This window comes from Vulpes vulpes, chromosome 16 (assembly GCF_048418805.1).
Source record: "Vulpes vulpes isolate BD-2025 chromosome 16, VulVul3, whole genome shotgun sequence".
NCBI lineage: Eukaryota > Metazoa > Chordata > Mammalia > Carnivora > Canidae > Vulpes > Vulpes vulpes.
The window spans coordinates 77,795,046-77,816,412 of NC_132795.1; the positions used below are offsets into that span (position 1 = coordinate 77,795,046).

Below are 21,367 nucleotides of genomic sequence, written 5' to 3' on the forward strand. Positions count from 1 at the left end.
AGACCAATTACATCACAATATCTAAGGTGGGACACAGGAATTAGAAATTTCCAGTGTTCCTCATTGATTCCAAGGGACAGACAAGATTGGGAATAACTATGTAATGAGCAGTATGCACAGTGGAGACATGTTAGGCATGTTGGTTAAAGGAAAATAAGTATAGTCATTAAGAAATGGCAATAAATTAGCCTGCCTTAAAAAGTATAAGATGCACATCTTGTGTTTCCTTTATTTGTAATTTTTTAAAAAGATTTATTTATTTATTTTAGAAAGAGAGTGTGTGTGTGTGCACTAGTGAAGTGAGGGAGGTGGGAGGGCAAACAGACTCCAGACTTGTGATTAGAGTGGAGCCACATGCAGGGCTGGATCTCAGGACCTTGAGACCATGACCTGAGCTGAAACCAAGAGTTGAACGCTTAGCTGACTGCACCACCCACATTTTAAAAAGTATTTATCGGGCAGCCCGGGTGGCTCAGCGGTTTAGCGCCTGCCTGCAGCCCAGGGCATGACCCCGGGGTCCCAGGATCCCGAATCGAGTCCCACATCAGGCTCCCTGCAGGGAGTCTGCTTCTCCCTCTGCGGCTCTCTGTGTCTCTCATGAGTAAATAAATAAAATATTTTTAAAAAATAAAAAGTATTTATCATAAGTGTTCAAGAACAATGAAGGCGGCCTGGGTGCCTCAGCGGTTTAGCACTGCCTTCAGCCCAGGGCCTGATCCTAGAGACCCAGAGTCCCAGGTCAGGCTCCCTGCATGGAGCCTGCTTTTCCCTCTGCCTGTGTCTCTGCCTCTCTCTCTCTCTCTGTGTGTCTCAAATAAATAAATAAATAAATAAATAAATAAATAAATAAAATCTTTTTTTTTTATTAATAAAATCTTTTAAAAAAAGAAAAATGAATGAAAATACAAAGCCACTTTTTTTTGTTGGGGGGAGACAGGCAGAGGGAGAGAATCTTAAGCAGGCTCCACACCAAGCATGGAGCCCGACTTGGAGTTTGATCGCTCAACACTGTGATCATGACCTGAGCTGAAATCAAGAGTTAGGCACTTAACTGAGCCACCCACGTGCCCCACAAAGCCACATTTTAAGAAGGAAATAAGCAACCAAGAGCTAAATTCAAGTAATTATTGAGTGAAGACCTTGAACTTGCTGTCTGGGAGTGGGATAGAAATCAAGGGAGTTCATTACCATTATGGTTATAGCAATTTATATATTTTTGCCTCATAAAATGTTCACATCCATGACCTAATTTTAGCTTGCATCTCTGTGAAGTAGGCAGAGAAAGTATTATTTTTCTCTCCCACTTCCACAGATGGGAAAACAGATCAAGAGAGTCTCACAACTGACTCAGCATTACAGAGCAAAGCTAATGGCAGGAGTAGGACTAGGATTTCATTCTTCAAAACTCCCAGTTGAATGTCCTTTCCTCCACCAATGTTGCCTTTCTGCCCTTGAAAAACTCTGTAAGAGTGGGAAAATTTACAGTGATAACTAAAACAAGAAAACATGACACCTGGAGAGTTGAAAGAAAGAGTTCTCCCATTAGGGGAAAAAAATCTAGAACAGATGCCAAAAGACACATCAAGGTGGTAGCAAAGTGCTGGACACCCTGCCCTTGAGGATGCCTCATGAATATTTGATGATATTAATACACTGGATTTGCCTCCAAAGTTGCATTGGGTTGGGGGGCAGGAGTAAGGTCATTGAGGTCACAAGCAATGATTTTTGAGGCATAAAAAAATAGAAGTAGCCTTACATCTACTTTAGCCTACAGTTTGAGGGCCTCTTTTAAGTCAAGTAGATTGCGAAAGAGCCAGTGAGTGGTTGTTGCCCTGGTGGATGCTTTGCTTGCAAGAAATAGAAATTCACTGGCATTGGCTTATCTACAATATGAAGGTGTCTTATAGGTCCTATGGGTAAAAATCACATCTGGCTTAAGGAAAAACTAGAACTGGGAACTTGCAGACCTTCAGAAACTCAAAAGATGTGTGTTCTCTCCATGATCTCTCTTCCTGAGTGTTTTGCCCATATTTTTCTGAAGAGTTAGTTCCCTCTTCTGCTCTGTCCCCATGTGAGATCAAAAGCAGATACCCACAGCTCCCAAGTTCATCTTCCAGCCATATGAACCAACTCTCTCTCCCCATTCCTCTTTCTCAAACACAAACTCCCATGGAAGGAGCTCTTTCAGCTTAAATTGGCTCAGGAATCCATCCCTGATCCAATCAACTATGACCAGGGGTCAGGGTCCCATTAGTCATGAGCAGCTGTTGAAAGCCACCCTCTACAGATGGCAATAAGGCATTTATAGATAGAAATCATTTAAGCTGAGCATATACCTCAAAATATATCCACCACTCACACCCACTAGGATGGCTATGCTAAAAAAAAAAAAAAAAAAAACAAATGGAAAGTAACAAATGTTGGCAAGAATGTGGAGAAATTGGAACCCTCATGTAATGTAAATGGTAATATAAATATAAATGTAAAATGGTACAGTTGCTATGGAAAACAGTTTGGTGGTTCCTCAATAAATTTAAACATAGAATTACCATATGACCCAACAATTCTACTCCTGGGTATATACCCAAAAGAATTGAAAACAGGTGTTCAAACAAAAAACATGTACATAAATCTTCATAGCAGCACTGTTCACCATAGCCAAGAGGTGGAAACAACCCACATGTCATCAGTTGATGAGTGGATAAACAAAATGTGGTAAAGCCATGCAATGAAATATTATTTAGTCACAAAAAGGGATGAAGTGCTGATACATGTTACAATGTGAATGAACCTTAAAAAAATTACACTAAGTGAAAGAAGCCAGACACAAAAGATACTTATATGACTCTACTTATATGAAATGATTCTACTTATTTTATGATTTTACTTTATATGAAATATCCAGACTAGACAAATCCTTGGAGACAGAAAGCAGATTAGTGGTTGCCAGGAGCTAGAGGGACATAGGAATGGAAAATGATGCTAAATAAGTACAGGAACCCTTTTGGGGGGTGATAAAAATGTTCTGGAACTAGAAGGTGATGATGGTTGCACAACATTGTGAAGGTACTAAATGTCCCTAAATTTCACACTTTAAATGTTTATGTTATAGGTGTTTTACTACAACTGTATTTATAAATGGGATGTGTGTATGTCTGTGTTTCTTATATATTTGTCAATTGCTCTGAGAAGACTGATCACATTCACTACCCTATAGTAGTAGCCTGTTGAGAATAATAACTAATACATTCACTCATTCACTCATTCAACAAGCATTAATGAATTGAGCATTCATTATATGCCAAGATATGCCAAAGCATATGGGGGCTAAGAGATCCAGTCTCCAGCCTTAAGGCCCTGACAGATTAGTGGAGCAGACACAGATCATTTCCATATTATGTGATAACTGCTAAGACTAAGACATGCTCAGAGTGTTCTGGAAATTTAGATGAGGTGTGATCATGAAAGAAGGACATAAGAAATGAGACAACACCTGAGCTGATCCCTAAAAGATAAATACAAGTTCTGCTGGTGAGGCAAAAAGAAAGGAGGAAAGAAATGCACTAAAGGTACAGAGATTGGAGAATGTGGCCAGTGGAGGAGGAGATAAATCATGTGATAGGGAGGAGAGGAGGCAGGAGCCAAATGGTGAAAGCCCTTGGCTGCTGTCCAGAGGAACCTGAATTTCATACCACAGTTCATGGCCAGTGCCTGAAGGATCATCTGCAGGTGAGCAGCCGAAAGGAGAAGCAGAGTCTAACAAGATTGAAATGGGGGGAGGGGTGTGAAGCAGAACAGAGTATTAGCCCAGAGCTGATAATCCAGAGAAGGGAAAGAAACAAGAAGAGTAGAAGCTTCAATAGTGTCATAGCTTCAGCAAGGTCAAGTAAGATGGGCTGCAGTAGTGGCCATGGACTTCACAATGAGAAGGTCATTCATGTCCTTTGCACATGATTGCAGTCATGTTGGACTATGGCCTGAACGAGCATACTTTTCTGTGGACTTTGGCTGGGAAGGAGAAGAATCTCAGCATGGTGGAGAGGGAACATGTTTGTGTGCTCAGGAGAAAGACAGGATGATATGGAGACAGAAGGCAGGGGCGGGGGATCTGGGGAAGCCAAGGTGGTGCCAAGGCTACAGAACATTTGGGAGGGCTTCCCTTGGCCCAGATGAGGAGATCCCAAAGCCTCCAAGACAGGGGGAAGCAAGGACGATGAAGAAGGGAAAGATATTTTTCCTGCTGGGGCAGAAGTGTGGGTATGTGAAGATGAGGGAATTCCTACCTGATGGCCTGTATTTTCTCAGCAAAGCTCAAGGGGTGGGAGATGCTTAGAAAAGCCACTCTGAGGAAAGGGAGAGTTTGCTGCTGAGGATGCTAAGAAGGGTTTCCAGGCAGCTCAGCAGCCTGCTGAGGCTGCAGATGATGACTTTGTAGTAGCGCCAGTTTGCGTGGGCTGTGATTTTTTCCAGCGGAGCTCAAGAGCCCAGGAGCCCAGATGTCAGAAGGAAGAGCCGGCCTGATCAGGCTAGGGTACAGCCAGACAGGAGCAGCAGCAGGATTGGGCTGACGGGAGATGCTTCAGGAAGCTTGGGCTAAAAGGAGAGGGAAATGAAGAAGGGTGATTTGATACAATGACAGAAAATGGCAAGGGAGAGACTAGGTTTGGAGAAGGTTGAAAACCCAGCATACTGGGAGGTAGGAGTAGGCGGGCTGGGAGGTGGGAGGCTCTGATCAGAGTGGGCTGGAGAACAATTCAAGGCAATATGTAATCAAGTGCTAAATAGGATGGTATGAAATGTAAGTGGGCATAAGCGCTGGGGAGGAGGGGGACGCTCCAGGAACCGAGTGCTCAGTGTGGATTCAGGAGAAATCCAGTGCAATTTACTGCCTGCGCAGCACCCCCAATGGGGAATTCAAGGTGACAGTGTAGCAACTGGTACTGTATCTGGAAGCTTAAAAAATACCAGGTGTATCAAGCCTTCCAGAGGACGCAGATTCTTTGGACTTAATAAAGGCAGAAAGTGAACAATAGGAGAGAATGTTAAGATTCTCTTAATCCTGCCTATAAAATGCTGTTGCATTCTCTCTGTGCCCTGCAATTTATGTTCTTCCTCATACTTTGCTTCAGTCACTCCTCGCTTCCAGCCCCCTCTGACACCACATCTGCATTTCCCATCCTCAGCTCGTCTCAAAATTTCAAGAAACCTAATGCACATTATACACCTTTACGAATAAGGCTATGAATTTATGTGGGTTTGGGGGGGAAGAGGTAGTAGAAGAAACTACCTAAGTGGTAAAGACAAGGGTTACAGTCTTTGTTGTAGTCCACATGAGGCTGCACCGAAGGAGGTTAATCACTAGCCTGAACAGCACAGCTAGGGAACAGCAGAGCCCAGATTAGGTCAGCACTCTGAAGCCACCTGATCCTTCCCTGCCCACTGCTAGGTCAGTCAAAACCTGAGCTTCCATTCCTTTCACCTCATAAACTCTATGCTGGAATCAGGTGTAAGCATTGGATTCCACTCAGGTGTTTCCCTGTTGAACACCCATTTCCCCCTGTTTCTTTGATCTCAAAACTCAATTGGACTCTAGTGAAGTATCTACCCCCACCATTCATCTGAGGGGCACTGTCCACAGTTGACCTTGTGGCCCAAGGTAGGCCTACTCTTTGCTATGTCACTAAAATTTGAGTCCTGAGTTGAGACTGCTGGAGCTCTTTACCCATGAATAGGTCCTGATCTGAAGGATAGCTTCTTATACTCAGATCCCAGCCCCCATGCTTTCAAAACCCAGTTCTACAGCAGTTCCTTCTGGTCTGCACAGACTTCCAGAAAAATACCAATTTGTAGTTTTGTGTACGTGGGATTTGGTGCTTGCTGTCCAAAAACCTAGAGGGCCAGTCTTCTCCATTAAATGAAAACTCAGTTCAACCAAGTTGGGTCCTGGTAGCACCATACATTCCATCTGTCAGCAAATCTTACCAGCACTACCTTCAAAGCATGTCCTGAACTGGAGCACCTGGGTAGCTTAGTTGGTTGAGTGTCCAACTCTTGGTTTCAGCTCAGATCATGGTCTCATGGGTGGTGGGATCAAGCTCTGCATGGGGCTCCGTGCTCAGTGGGGAGTCTGCTGGAATATTCTCTCTGCCCCTCCCCCACTCTGTCTTTGTCTCTGTCTCTAAAATAAATACATCTTCAAAACAAAACACATGTCCTGAACTGGAACAACATTTTTAGTCCCTTCACTGCCCTTCATCCTGGTCTAGCCAATGCCATTTTTCGCCCAGACTAACTGGAGGCACTGTTCCCACTCATGCCCCCCGAAATCTATTCTCCACACAGCAGCCAGAGGCACTCTTTTATCATGCAGGATGGACCAAGTCACTCCCCGTGCACATCCTCCTAGTGGCTCCCCCACCTCACTCAGAGTAAAGCCAAGCTCTGATAGTGACCTGCCAGGCCCACATGGTTCATTTCTGTCACTCCCCAATTCTCCCAGTGACCCTTCTGGCCCAGCCACATGATATCCTCACGGTTGCTGCAACATCCAGGGCACATTCCCACCTTAGGCCCTCTGCCCATGCTGTCTCCCTCCCAAGAAATTAAGCTACAAGAAGGCAGGGATTTCTGTTTTATTCATTACTGTAACCCTAGTACCTGGCCGAATGCATGGCACAAAGTAGCTGCTCACTAAGGATTTGATGAATGAAGGAATGAATGAGGGAGAGAGGAAAGGAGGAAATGAACCATCAGATATGATCTGAGCAGCCTGGTGATCTTTCCTCCTTCCTCAACAATGCTACCCCCTTCCTACAGATCTTCTGGCAACTTGTGGAACTTTGGGCAGATGGTTTTAACACTGAAGGGGTCTGTTATTTTTTATTATTATTATTGTAACCATAAAGACCACAATCACTTTTTTTTAAAGAGACTTTATATTTTAGAGCAGTTTCAGGTTCACAGCAAAACGGAGAGGAAGACACAGAAATTTTCAGGCAGCCCGGGTGGCACAGCGGTTTAGCGCCGCCTTCAGCCCAGGGTCTGATCCTGGAGTCCCGGGATCGAGTCCCACATTGGGCTTCCTGCATGGAGCCTGCTTCTCCTTCTGCTGTGTCTCTGACTCTCTCTCTCTCTCTCTCTCTCTCTCTCTCTTCTCTCTCTCTCTCTCTCATGAATAAATAAATTCTTAAAAAAAAATTTTCTGTATACTCTCTACCGCCACACCTGCATAGCTTCCCTCATTATCAGTCTCCCCCAGCAGAGTGGTACATTTGTTACAATTGATGAACCTACATTGGCATATTATAATCACCCAAAGTCCATAGTTTACATTAGGGTGTATTCCTGGTGTTTTAAATTTTATGGGTTCGGACAAATGTATAATGACATGTAGCTCCCATTAGGGTATCCTACTCTGTAGAGTAGTTTAATTGCCACAACCTCTGTGTTCCACCCATTCATTCCTCTCTTTCTCTAACCCCTGAAACCACTTATCTTTTAACTTTTTACCTTTTTCTCATCATAGTTTTATCTTTTCCCAGATGTCATATAGTTGGAATTGTGGAGTATGTAGCTTTTACAGATTAGCTTTATTCACTTAGTAATATATACTTAAGTTTCCTCCCCATCTTTTGTGGTTTAATGTTAAATTTAAATGCTGAATCATATTCCATTGTGTGGAGATACCACAATTTACTTATCTCTCCACCTACCAAAGAAATCTTGGTTGCTTCCAAGTTTTGGCAGTAAGGAATAAAATTGCTGTAAATATGCATATATAAGTTTTTGTGGATATACATTTTTTATTCCTTTGGATAAATATCAAGGAGTATGATTGCTGAATTGTATGATAAGAATATGTTTAGTTTTTTAAGAAACTGCCAAATGGTCTCCCAAAGTGGCTGTACCATTTCATATTTCCATGAGCAATGAATCAGGGGCCCTGTTGCTCCATGTCCTTGCCAGCATTTGGTGTTGTCTGTGTTCTGGATTTTGACTATTTGATAGGTCATGATTCTTTATATTCATTTCTGGAAGTGGCACTCAGAGTGTATTGAGATTTATATAAAAAATAGTAATTTTACAACCAAAACCAAAACAAAATAAAAATGCATAAACATATGGATCTATCTTCCTAAAGTGATAGAAGCTCAAACATTATAACCTTTGTGGGGCCTGCATTCTTACGCGTATGGGCCGACAGGAAGAAGTTTATTTTAATATAAGATCTTTGGGGGATGTATACACAAACTTCCCAGAACTCTTTCTCAGAAGTGTTTCACTTTGCTTCAATACTGCCTTACAATGGAGAATTCTACAGGCTTTCTATAATTGCCCTCAAAGATGTTTGCTTCCTAGAAGAAGCTGCTATAAGTTATGGAAACAGACTACCGGAATACTTTTATGAGAAGCTCAGCCTTTGTGGCCTGTGGCAAGCACCTGAGGGACAGCCCAACCAGCTGTACACCCACTGGAATCTCTTCAGGACTCCACTACTGGATAATTCTGTCCATTTCAGTGTCCCCCAAACTGTGGAGTCACCCAGGGTAGAAGGATGTGAGTCTGAACTAAAATGGCCAGAGACGTCTCTGAGATAGATTATGCTCATTGCCCCAACAGCCCTTACAGAGGTTCACTTGGATTCAGGGACTTCCATCTCCCTCATCCCAGATGCTCTTCAAAATTCAATAACGCAGAATTCTCCTGGGCTCTCTATGACACGCCCTTTCATCTCCCCTCAACCAGGCTTAAAAGCAAATGTACAGAAAGTCCCCTGTTGGCCTGTGAAAACTCATTTTGAATCTCCCCAGCTCCCTTGCAGGTGGGTGAATTAGGCAGGGCCAGCATAGTTTATCTTATTTACTCACTCCTGTCCCATTACCGTTCCTTGCATCCTTTCCCTTTCTCAGAAAAGGTTCCATCATCAGTCATTTATACTTTGGGATTCATTTCAATGCCAGTGTTTCCTCTTTTCCAGAGATGACTCTGTTTTCAGCCACATTTCTCAAGTTTAGGCATCAATAGTTTGGGAAGGAGGGAAGCAAGAGGAACAACAGTATCACTGAAATAATGCAGTAGCAGCAACTACCATTTCCTGAGCATCAACTTTGTGTTTTACACTGTACTGGGTACTTTGCAAACATTATACTATTTAAATAATGAGTTCATATTAAATAGTTTAACACGGTAGTTTGCACATAATAAATAATTTATTTAAAGTAGCTATTATTAAAATAGTAACCCTCATAACAATACAATGAGATAGGTAATATTCTATTCTATAGATGAATAAACAAAGGTAAGGGACTTCTCAGACTCACTCAAATGATACCTGCAAGCTAGGACTTAAATTCAGATATGTCTAACTCTAAAGATGTGCTCTTCTCATAACATGATTTGTATTTCAAAACACAAAAGCCTCAGCTTAATCTGCTGAGTTTGGCCAGAAACTTGGGCATATAGGGAAGTATGTCCTAAAAGTCTTCATTTTATTTCTTTTTTTTTTTTTAAGATTTTTATTTATTTATTCATGACAGACACACAGAGAGAGGCAGAGACACAGGTAGAGGGAGAAGCAGGCTCCTTGCAGGGAGCCTGATGCAGGACTTGATCCCCCCACCAGGACTTGATTCCCCTCACCAGGACTTGATCCCCCAACAGGGATCACACCCTGAGCCAGAGGCATATGCTCAACCGCTGAGTCACCCAGGCGTCCCAAAGTCTTCATTTTAAATAAGACTTTATTTACTATGAGGAACTTTTCTGTTTTCTTACCCTCATCATTTTCCAGAGCAGCAGAGGTTATGTTTCCCACATGGTACTCACAGCACCTTATGTCAGGGAAGTGACAGCCTGAGAAGCCATAAAAGTCCCTAAAGTCCTGTAATGTCACAGTCGAGCCTCAGCCATAAGTCTCTTTGATTCACTTCTGTTCCCAAGCAGACCTGGGAAAGGGATGAGTCTTAGTCTACTTTCTTCTAGGATAAATCCTGTGGCCAAGTGCCTCATGAGTCTTTGATGATGCTAATCCATGCCTCCCCCCTTCCCTATATTTCCCCAACAATTATACCCATGCAGTCTATCCATTGGACACAGCCCACAAGGGAGGCAGACTGTGTGCATTTCCAGGAAAGTAGGTGTGTGACTTCCTGCCAGGGGTCATAGGGACTTTGGTTAGGACTCAGTGTGAATGAATGAATGAATAAATGAATGAATGAACGAACGAACTGAGATGAACAACCCTAAAATAAAATTCTCTGCCCCCATGTCTGACCACCTCCCAGATTAGAGCTATTGGCTCATAAATGTAGTGGCTGGAAAAACAACACAGGGCCCAGTGCCCATGTAAAACAACATGTGTATTCATGGTGCCTGCCCTTTCAGCCTCTTGGGAATGGAGGGATATTGTGCTAGGAATGGTTTCTCTCAGGTGCTCCCCTGAGGATGTGCTAACTAAAGGGATTCTTTAGTCCTTGTGGAAAATGTTTTTGCTACATAATAAAGCTTCATCTTTGATTTGAATGTTCTGTGCAGTAACCCTTTTCAGCTGAGTTAGAAATAAAATTCTTCCAAAAAATATTCCACTCATGCAGGCTACTTTGAGGCCCTAACATGAACCAGTCTGGGAGGCAAGCTGCACAGCCCCTGCTGAGATTAACGTTCCCTGGGTCCACCCAGATAGGTACAAAGTGATGTCTCCCAGCAAACTTGAGCCATTTCCCATCATCCATATTGGTAGAGAAGTCCACAGAATGTAAGAAAGTCATTCCAAGGGGTCTCCCAGGTTTTGTTAACCAGAGATTATGACTGATGAGGTATTGTGGTCCTTCTGCCTCTAGGTCATACGTGGATACACAGACTCCAATAGTTCTATCCTTAAAAGAATTTTCTTTCCTTGTGGAAGAGCACTGATCTGCAAGGCTCTGCATTTCCCTTGTTCAGTTTTATCCATCAATATTTTTCTTTAAATCTTATTTCTGATCTAACTAGGGTTCACAACTGGGTTGAGGCCAATAACCAGTGAGGTCTTGAGAAGGTCTGGTAGCCATGTCATTGCTGTGAAGGCTGTGTCTCTAGTCTTCCATGTAAGGATTTCCTTAGTAACTGGCTGGGAAATCCTGTGTTCTAGCGAAGGATGCATCTGTAGCTCTTGCCCTCCAGGACTCTGACAGTATCAAGACCATGGGCAGCAGCAGGTCCTGGGTCCCAGGCACGGAGCCCAGACAAGGAGGGTGGAAGCAACGCTGAATGCAGATTATGGGATTGGCAAGGGATTAGGTTAGACCTGGAAAATGTCATTAGAAATCTATCAGCCAACCAGGGAAGGTCAGGATCCAGATCAGTGCAGAGTGATGAGTGTGGGGATCTTATCCCCGAAGACAGCATATGAACATTAGAAGGTAATCTGTCAAGAGTTAAGAATTGAAAACAAACCAGGGAAATAGTCAAAAAACAACCAATTGATTTTTTTTTTTTTTTTTTTTTTTTTACCAAACTGTCAGTGTAACTTAATGGGAAAGGATAATTTTTTTAAAGATTTTATTTAGGGGATCCCTGGGTGGCGCAGTGGTTTGGCGCCTGCCTTTGGCCCAGGGCGCGATCCTGGAGACCCGGGATCGAATCCCACGTCGGGCTCCCAGTGCATGGAGCCTGCTTCTCCCTCCGCCTATGTCTCTGCCTCTCTCTCTCTCTCTCTCTCTCTCTCTGTGACTATCATAAATAAATAAAAATTAAAAAAAATAAAGATTTTATTTATTAATGGGAAAGACACAAAGAGAGAGGGAGGCAGAGACACAGGCAGAGAGAACAGCAGGCTCCATGCCTGATGTGGGACTCAATCCCGGGACTCCAGGATCACGCCCTGGGCCAATGGCAGGCACTAAACCACTGAGCCACCCAGGGATCCCATGGAAAGGATAATTTTTTTTCAACAACTGATACAGAAACAAATTTTTAACCATATGCAAAAATGAGCCTTGATCATTCCATACACCAAATTTGACTTGAAATTGGTCTGCATAAGGCTAAAACTATAAAGCCTTTAACGGAAAATACAGGAGAAAATCTTAGCGACCTTGAGTTTGCCAAAAATCCCTCAAAAGGATTCAAAAAGTATGAACTATAATAGTGTGGATATACTTAATGTGACTAAACTATACACTTAAAAATAGTCAAAATGGTAACTTTTATGTTATGTATATTTTACCACAATAATAGAAAGGAAATATTTTCCCTCCAGGCAATTGCTAGGGGAAAAAAACCCACACTATAAAGAAAATTCAAAATATAAAACTTCTGTACTTAAAAAAGACATTGTTACAAAAATGAAAAGGTGAGACATCTGAAAAGTTGCAAAACCTTATCTGACAAAGAACATGTTCTAGGTTATATAAAGAACTCTCATAACTTGGGTGCCTGAGTGGTGCAGTTGGTTAAGTGTCTGACTCTTGGTTTTGACTCAGGTGGTGCTCTCAGAGTCGTGAGATTGAGCCCACGACAGGCTCTGTGCTCAGTGTAGTCTGCTTAGGTCTCTGTCTCCCTCCACCCCTCCACCCCCCATGCTCTGTCTCTCAAATAAATAAATCTTTAAAAAACACAAAAACCTCTTACAACTCAATAATAATAATATAAGCAATCCAATCTTTTTTTTTAAATGGGCAAATAATTCGAGCAAACAGTTCACCAGTGTCGATAGACGGCAAATGAGCACATGAAAAGATGCTTAACATGATTAGTCACTAGTCAATGCAAATTAAAACCACCATGAAAAACTACCATAAGGGGGCCTGGGTGGCTCAGTCAGTTAAGCATCCAACTCTCAATTTCAGCTCAGGTCATGATCTCAGGGTTGTGGTCTGTCTTCTGGTCTGTCAGGCTCTGACAGACCAGACACTTCTGTCAGTGTCATGATCTCAGGGTTGTGGTCTGTCTTCTGGTCTGTCAGGCTCAGACCAGACACTTCTGTCAGTGTCAGGCTCTGGGCTCAGGGCAGAGTCTGCTCCCTCTCCCTCTGCTCCTCCCCACAGTGGCTCTCTCTCTCTTTCTCAAATAACTAAAATATTTTTTAAAAAAGAAAGCTATATACCTACTAGAATGACTAAAATTAAAAAGACTAATTATACCAAATGTTGGCAAGAAAGGGGAGCAACTAGAACTCCTCATACATTGCTGGCAGGGATATAAAATGGCACCACCATTTTGGAAATGGCTTGGTCATTTTTTGTAATATTAAACATACACCTACTATGTGATCCAGTCATTCCATACCTAGGTATTTACCCTAAGTAAATGTAAGCCTATGTCCACAAAAAGACTTGTACTTGAATGTTCAGAGTAATTTTATATGTAATAGCCCAAAACTGGAAATAAGTCAAATGTCCATCAAGAGGTGAATGGATAAGTAAATTTAGTGAATCTGTACAATCAAATACTGTTCAGCAGTAAAAAGGAATGAACTATTGTTACATACAACAACATGGATGAACCTCAAAATAATTATGCCAAATGAAGTCAGGCAAAAAAAGACTACTTACTCTCTGTTTCCATATATAAAATTCTAGAAAATGCAAATTAATCTATAGGGACAGAAAGCAGATCATTGGTTGCCTAGGAACAGGTGGCAGTGGGGGAAGTGAGGGATGCACAAGGAAGCTTTGGGGAGTGATAGACTTATTCATTATCTTGATTTCAGCAACAGTTTCATGGTTGTATACATATGTCAGAACTCATCAAATTATATTCTTAAATATATAGTTAATTGTATATCAGTTATAATTCAGCAAAGCCTTTCCTGAAAAAGGAGAAGAAAAACACACACCCACCACTCCCATCAATAGGCAATACAGGCTCATGGGTACAATGTCGGCTCTGGAGACTTTACCAGGTTTGGACTTAGGCTCTAAGTATGACTTACTAGCTGTGTGACTTTGGCCAAATCATAAAATCTCTCTAAGCCTTGCTTTTTCATCTGTGCAATGGGGATAATAATAATGTTGTGAAGACAAAATCATCTGGAGTTTGTGAAGTATTAGGAACAGTAGCTAAAGAGTAGGAAATGTTAGCTATCATTATCATCATCATCATCATTTGAGGCAGACAGATAGTAGAGATCCGCATCCCTCTGGGTAGATGGAGGGGCATAAGTGAGAAGTCAGGAATTCAAGTCTGACTGGAATGCCCAGAAGTTCCACTACCCCAAGGAACGGTGTTGTGAAGGAAACTTTTGACCATCCTGAGCCCAGACCCCACCTTTAGCCAGTCTCATAGCTGCAGGGGAGAAACAAGTAGATGAACCTGGATGAAAGTATGTGGATGGAAAATACAGTTTGACAGGCTATATGGTGACCCTTCCAGAAGTTCCCACGTTTCTATCCAATACCTTGCTGGTACCCCTTAGACACATTGGAAGATAAACTCTTCCCCATCCCTCCATCTCTCAAGGTGGTTCCCTGATACATCACAGAGGCCACCTTTCAACCTTCCAACACTTTGCAGTCAATCACCCCTCGTGGCTTAGTCACAGCTCACGCTAGATCTGGGTGCCATCAGAGAATCAATACAGCCTGAGCTTCTTTCTGGTCTGGTTGATCAGAGCACTCAGTCCCTGCCCAGAAAAATGGTGACAGGGTGTTGGTAATGCTACCAAAGGCTGCTAAGGGCAGCACCATCTGTAGAGAATAATGCAAAAGGCTTAGGTAGGAACACTGAACTGGTAGAGGTAGAGGATGGGGAGGGGAGATGCCTGGTAAAAAATTGAAGATTTCTCTAGGGACAATTACTAGGCCAAATAATCACAGCACTCCCCTCCTTCAAAAGAAAGAGAGAAAAGAAGGAGAAGAAGAAAGAAAGAAAGAAAGAAAGAAAGAAAGAAAGAAAGAAAGAAAGAAAGAAAGAAAGAAAAGGAGAAGGAAGGAAGGAAGGAGAGGGGAAGGGAAGGGAAGGGAAGGGAAGGGAAGGGAAGGGAAGGGAAGGGAAGGAAGAGAGAAAGAAAACAAACAAAATGAAATGAAACAGAACCAGTGGTGGGATCCAATTGGCCAGAAGCCTGGGTCCAGGCAATTTCATTCCCTGGGAGAGGTTCCTACAGGAACAAGGAGGAGGAAAGAAGTGAGGAAATGATCATTCAAATTAATAAATAGATGAGCCGCACCAGAGCCTTAGTCTCTGAGTGAGCTTGTGTCAGACGTCAAGGGTGCTGCATGATGGAAAGTCATCTCAGCTAAAAAGAACCTCGGCAAGGGATAAGCACTCTTAAAAACCCATGGCTCAGGGGATCCCTGGGTGGCTTGGCGGTTTGGGGCCTGCCTTTGGCCCAGGGCGCGATCCTGGAGTCCTGGGATCGAGTCCCGTGTCGGGCTCCCAGCATGGAGACTGCTCCCTCCTCCTGTGTCTCTGCCCCTCTCCCTCTCTCTGTGTGTGTCTGCCTCTCTCTCTCTCTCTCTCTCTCTCTCTCTCATAAGTAATAAATAAATAAATCTTAAAAAAAAAAAAAACCCATGGCTCAAAATCTAGCTCTACCTCTATGCTGGTTGTGGTTCATTTGTGCCCCTTGCCCACCAACCTGTCCCCTCTCTTTCTATCCTGCTCTGCCCACGTGACTGACCTCTTTAGACTGCATCACCTGGGTTTTAGCTGGGTTCAGCCGATGGGAGGCATGGAAAAGACGGGAAAGCAGGAAAGAAGAAAAGCCAAGGTATTTCTCCCCTGTTGCCTCTTGCTTGGCGGTGGTGGTGGTTCCTCTGTGACTCTAGGTCCGCCCCCATGGGTTCAGTTCTCTCACCCATCTCTGGTCTCACTCTTTCCACTCCTTGATCTTTTAGGCTTGTGGGTAATCAGAGCTTCCTGCTGTTGCTCCTCTCTGGGTTCCTCACCAGCTTTTGCTTATCCCTGAATCCTGCCTCACCTCTCTAAATGCAGCCCTTCATTTGAAACATATTCAGCAGATCCTACTCCCTACTGGGACCTGCCTGATATAGTCACTTGTTAGCTGCATAAAAACCCAGAGTAGTCCATGTCTGGGCTCCACTTCCTCATCGCAGGGACAAGATACTAGAAACTGTGAGTATTAGACAAGATAATGCATACGGTTTCCCATTGCTGCTATCCTGGGTGACGCTCCACCCTAGGGCTGTCAGGATGGAGACTTGCAGACTCTGTAGGTCTCCCTGTCCGTTCTCCCACTTCCCTCAGACTTTCTTCCCCTCAGATAAACCTGCTTGCTCAGACTGAAGGAGAGAAGAAGAATGTTTCACTGGCTCTTCATCACGTAGGCCTGGGAAAGCAGGAGGGGCATTCAGCCAACCTAGCACATCAACCTTCTCCCCACCCCCACCTCCAAGCTCCTCCAAAGGTCAGCCTGCCCGGAATAAGGAAGTACCCGCAGCCGGGAAAGGTAAATCCGAACCCGAAAATACAGGAACTGACTGTTTCAATCAACACGGGCCTGCAGCGTCCTTGCAGAACAGTGTTTATGAAGCAATAAACCATTAAAATGACTCTATTTTGGAACCCACAAAGTCTCCTTGAATGGTTTATGGGAAGATACTGCTAATAAGAGTCTCGGAGGACTGGAGGACTGAAGCATGAGGCTGGGGCACCTTTGCCTCAAAGCCGCAGGTTTCCTTTGGAGGAAGAAGAGGGCTGGGAGCACCAGCCCCTGGAAAGATTGCCAGGAGGTGAGTGGCCCTGGGGAAAATGCAAGGGTGCAGGCAGGGCAGCCTGAATCACAGATACTAAGGGCCAATTTTGTTTGTTTGTTTTTTAAGCTTTTATTTATTTATTTATTTATTTATTTTTAAAAATTTATTTATTCATGACAGAGAGAGAGAGGCAGAGACACAGGCAGAGGGAGAAACAGGCTTCATGCAGGGAGCCCAATGGGGGGCTTGATCCCTGGTCTCCAGGATCAGGCCCTGGGCTGAAGGCAGGCGCTAAACCGCTGAGCCACCCGGGGTGCCCAAGGGCCAATTTTGTAAAGAAGAGTTGTAAAAAAGAGATACATAATATTTTGTGGAGGGCAGGAGAATGGAGGGCTATTGTGATGGTCAAAAGCATGACATGGAGTCCTGAGTTTGAATCCTGGCTCTGCCGTTTATTTTCTGACTCTGACAAATGTACTTACCCTCTCTGAGTCAGTTTGGTCATCTGAAAGACAGGGATAACAGTAATAAGATAACTGCCTTGCAGAACTTTGTGAGGATTAAGTGAGATCATATATGTAATGTGCTTAGCATGGGGCTTGGCGGATGGTAACTGCTCAAGAAATTAGCCATTATCAAGAATATTACCACCATACTCATCTCGTTGCATCTAACCACCCTTTCTCCCAGCTGCAAAGAGAACAAGGGTCCCTGGGGGATTAACAGTAATAACTGACACCTACTTCTGAGAGAGTGTTAAGAGTAACAAATTCCAGACCCAGATCAACTCTCACAAGCCATTGGAGCTCAGAGGCTGCTGAGGAGAAAGGGCAGAAGCTGGGAAAGCTGAGTGGCTGGCACCAAGTGAACTGCATGCAAATGGTCCACAGAGTAGTGCCAGTGGCTAGTAGTCTCCTCAGGGCAGTACCACGGGTGCTGACACAGGACTGCCAAAGCTGGACATGACTTCACACCCCTTTGTAAAAGGCAAAATACTTGGGAGAGAGTCTCAGTTTCAAAAACTCACCATCACTTACAGGAAATACAATCAGGAAGAAGATGCATAACAAGAGAGAGGTGCCAGCTAATTCCCAAGAGGATTCCCAAGGCCATAGCATACCTTGATAAATTTTTCAAGGTCTGGGGCTGTCCCCCATCAGGCTCCCAAACTCAATGTGGTCAACAGGCTGAGTGAGGGTGGATTTGTCTTTTAGGAACAGACTAACATCAACCAAAGTAATAAAATACTGATATATAGACCAGAATGCTAATTCTCTCTGTCTCTGTCTCTTCCTAATATTTAATGAATGCCTACCATGTGCCAGATAGCTATAAATAAAACACAATCTCCAGTCTGAGTATGCATTCTCATTGGGAAGATAAAAAGTAAACATCTTTCAAGAGAATCAAAAGACAAGCCACAGAGTGGAGAAAATATAAAAGATCTATCTGAAAAGGAATGTTAAGCAAAATACACAAAGAACTCTGAAAACCCAACAATAAGAAAACAAACAACTTAAAAACTGGGCATAAGATCTAAACAGAGAGATACCTCACCACAGAAAATACAGATGGCAAGTAAGCATATGAGAAAATGCCCCACACAGTGTGTCATTAGGGAATTGCAAATTAAAACAACGAAAATTATACTGCATACCTGTTAGAATGGCCAGAATCCAAAACATGACAACACTAAATGTTGGCAAGGATGTGAGGCAATAGGAATTTCCATTCATTGCTTCTGGGAATGCAAAATGGTGCAGCCACTTTGGAAGACAGTTTGGCAGTTTCTTACAAAACTAAACATATTCTTACCATACAACCCAGCAATTGTGCTCTTTGATATTTGCTCAGAGGAGTTGAAAACTTATGTTCACATAAAAACCTGTACACAGATGTTTATAGTAATCAGAGCAGTAATCAGAGCCTCATTCAAAACTGCCCAAACTTGGAAGCAACCAAGTTGTCCTTCAGCAGGTAAATGGATAGAGATAAACTGTGGTACATCCATACAGTGGGATATTATTCAGCAGTAAAAAGAAATGAGCTGTTAAACCATGGAAAATGTGAAGGAAATTTAAATGTATATTATTAAGTAAAAGAAGCCAATCTGAAAGGGCTCCATACTGTGTGAGTCCAACTACCTGACATTGTGGGAAAGGCAAAGCTATGAAAACGGCAAAAAGATCAATGGTTTCCAGGAGTTAGTGGGGAGAGAGGGCTGAATAGACAGAGCACAGAGGATTGGGGGGCATTGAAACTCTGCATGATGCCATAATTATGGCTAACATGTCATTATACTTTTATCCAAATCCATAGAATGTACAACAAAAAGGAACAACTTGCGTAAACTGTGGACCTTGGTTGGTGGTAGTGCATGGAAGAGGTTGGGGGAGGAGGAGGGCTTATGGGAGAACTCTGTACAGTCTGCTCCATTTTTCTAGGAACCCAAAACTGCTCTAAAAAAATAAAGTATGCATTTAAAAAAATCGATGTAAATAATTAATAGCAGAGAATGATAGACATCATGAAAGAAACTTAGGGTTAGATGTGGGGAATATGAGGAGCAAGGGGCCACTTAGCCAAGGTGAAGCCATCTCCACAGAGCCAAGGTGAGGCGGCAAGGAAGGCATTCCAAGACAAGAGACCAGCCAAGTGGGCATAGTCCTGAGTAACAACTGCCCAACAGATTGGGATCCTCCTGCTTGTGCGGCCCTGCACACCTTTTCCCGGCAGGCACACTGTACAGGGAAGTGAGCTATGGTCAAAAGACCGCATAAATAAGGAGCCAGAGCAAGGGACGAAGTGATCCCAAGTAGTGACCCCACAGAAGGCTACAGTGGTTGCTTGCCAGTCCAGGATGTTTGTGAATTGAGGCTGCTCCCCAGAGGTAGTGCTGAAGAGTCTGCCCCATTGCCTCTGCCATCCACATGTCTTTTCTCCAGGTTGGCTAACACAATGTGTTTGTCTACTGTTAATCTTATTTGGGCAAGGTGTTCAAACTACTCATCCTTTCTATATCTTTCCTCATCTACAAAATGAGGATAATAAAAGTTACCTTGCAGGGCTCCAGGGTAGCGATGAGGAATCTGTGAGGTAATGAAGCTGTGTGAAGCCCCTTGCCCAAAAATAGTCGCTGTTCAATAGATGGTTAGGTTTATTGCTGTTATTCATATTATTTTGGCTATTTTTCACCAGTCTGTGAGCTTTGTCAGTTCTTTAATGGAGCATAGGAATAGCCTATAAAGTATGGTCTTAGGGCACACAATGTGTAATCTCAGGCAAGTACAGTGAGAACTAGAGAGGAAATTCCAGGAGGAGAAAAGCTTTTTTAATGACTTACTAAAGTGAACTGAGCACATGTGGAGCTGGTAGTGGTTTTTCTATGAAAGGAGGATGGGCAAGAGATGGCTAAGATGAGTGAGGATAGGGAAGTCAAGGCTCTAGACATACGGGAAGCCTCCTGTATTGAGCTCTACATCTGCCAGAACACTGAGCTGCCCACCTTCTGGCCCAAAGCACTGGCTATCCAAGGAAGGAAGCTGGCCCCAGGGATGGATCTCTGTTCCTAGAGCAGACATTGATGAAAAAGATGAGATGTCTCTATTTGTCCTGGCAACAGAGAGTGCACACAAGAAGAGGGGAGAAATGTTTTGTATTTTCTCTTTATTCTCTTTCTTCCAGGCTTCCCAGATTTGACACAGTCTCCGTTTTCTTTCTAGTAGAGGGGAAAATGACAACTAAGATTTTTCTTGAATCTTGGCAACAGAGCTCAGACTTTTATTAGTGTGCAGTAAAAATGGCATTGACCTCAGTAACAAATAAATTAAATCCTGGTTGGCTTGGAGTTTAACATCTTGGCCTTTCTAAGTTCACTCACCAAGTGATTTACTTCCTTAGCTCCTTGAACCCGATATCCCCAGCAGCTGACCTTCCAGTGAATACCATTTATCTTACTTCAGGGATACAGATCTCAGACAAAGCTGAAAACGGGTCTTAGAAATATCCATGAAGATTAACTGTGTTTTAGACATGCATACCCTGAAGGGATGAGAGCCAGCCCCCACCCTGTCTCTAGCTAAAAAGAAATTCACCTGAGGATTGGGCTGTCCAAAAGGAGCATTAAATTGGGAGCTGGGTTACCTGAGACCCTGAACCTGTTCCTTATCAATAGAGTGACCTTGAACAAGTCACATTACTTCTCTAAGCCTAAGTTCCCACTCAGTGTAACAGAGGTTGGAGGGCTGCCTCAAGACACCCAGCCAGCTTGCCATTTATATACTGTGTTGTCAAATACCTGTTCAGGTCTTGTCCTTCCAGTTTCCTCCACGACTTCAATAGTCTAAGGACACCTCTTTCTATCATTTCACTATAGACAGTAAGTGCCCCCAAACTGCTCAGTTTCCTCATCTGCACCAGGGGTGGGAGCAGTGACCTAAGGTTTAGTGCCACCTCCAGTTATTGGCTCAGGGCTCTGTAGAGCAGCTGGCAGTGATGTTCCTGGGAAATGAGCTGGAGGCTGCTACAGTTTGGCTGTTTCCCTGAACAGCTGGTGTGGAGAGTAGGGAGGGCAGGACAACCTCTGAGACTCTGGCCAACTGCAGTATATATTAAGGGCAACCCAGATGGCTGCTAGCCAACAACCCAGGCCCGTCTAATTTGCACACTGTAGTTTCTCCTTCTGAAGGTCTCTCTCTCTAGTATATGGTGAAGGATGTTTGTTTCGTTCT

At 43.4% G+C, this 21,367-nt stretch overlaps 1 long non-coding RNA gene across 3 annotated transcripts in view; it reads left to right on the forward strand.

The window, feature by feature from the left end:
• The window catches only part of LOC112915228 (uncharacterized), a 167,877-nt gene that overhangs the window by 22,174 nt on the left and 124,336 nt on the right, over positions 1-21,367 (forward strand). Inside the window, exon 5 of one of the 3 annotated variants that reach the window (XR_003234024.2) lies at positions 16,205-16,338. The exons of the other annotated variants lie outside the window; for them this stretch is intronic. This is a non-coding gene — a long non-coding RNA (uncharacterized lncRNA). Of the gene's footprint in view, positions 1-16,204; positions 16,339-21,367 lie in introns of those variants that run through there. 3 annotated transcript variants of the gene reach the window in all.